Source organism: Penaeus monodon, chromosome 31 (genome assembly GCF_015228065.2).
Source record: "Penaeus monodon isolate SGIC_2016 chromosome 31, NSTDA_Pmon_1, whole genome shotgun sequence".
Lineage (NCBI taxonomy): Eukaryota > Metazoa > Arthropoda > Malacostraca > Decapoda > Penaeidae > Penaeus > Penaeus monodon.
In genome coordinates, this window is record NC_051416.1 from 12,997,559 (window position 1) to 12,998,097 (window position 539).

Below are 539 nucleotides of genomic sequence, written 5' to 3' on the forward strand. Positions count from 1 at the left end.
TACGCTATGAAATTTTACCTTTAAAGTTTATTAAAGTGTGTTTAGAGGGAGGGGTGGGGGAGGGGGGGACAGAGAGTAAATGCAAAGGTAAAAACACTTGAAAATGGCATTCCGTTCTCCTGAAACTATAGGTCCCATGGTGTAATGGTTAGCACTTTGGACTCTGAATCCAACAATCCGAGTTCGAGTCTCGGTGGGACCTCATCTATTTATAACCTTAGACTATCGTCACCTCCACTTGCACCTAGCGGCATATTCCTCATAATGCGATATGGAAATCAGAATAATGATCTTCCAGTTTTAATCAAAGCAAAGTGGGTGGCTTCAAATCTGATTAATCAGGAAAGTTTATAGGCCCCAGACTTAGCACGGCTTGATAACCAGTTTTCGTAGGCTTGACTTCTAGAATTCTCGTGGATCAGAGTTTTCAAGCAATCGCAGTTATTGACATATATATAATATAGCACAGTGGTTCATACAGTTAAAACAAGGTCAACCTGTAACGATTTGTGTGTGACTAAGATTATTATCATACTGTC

At 40.1% G+C, this 539-nt stretch overlaps 1 non-coding gene across 1 annotated transcript; it reads left to right on the top strand.

Annotated features, from left to right (window-relative positions):
* Window positions 1–130: 130 nt before the first annotated feature.
* On the top strand, window positions 131–202 carry Trnaq-cug. The gene has a single exon. It is a non-coding gene; the product is annotated as a tRNA-Gln (tRNA).
* The last annotated feature ends 337 nt before the right edge of the window (window positions 203–539 follow it).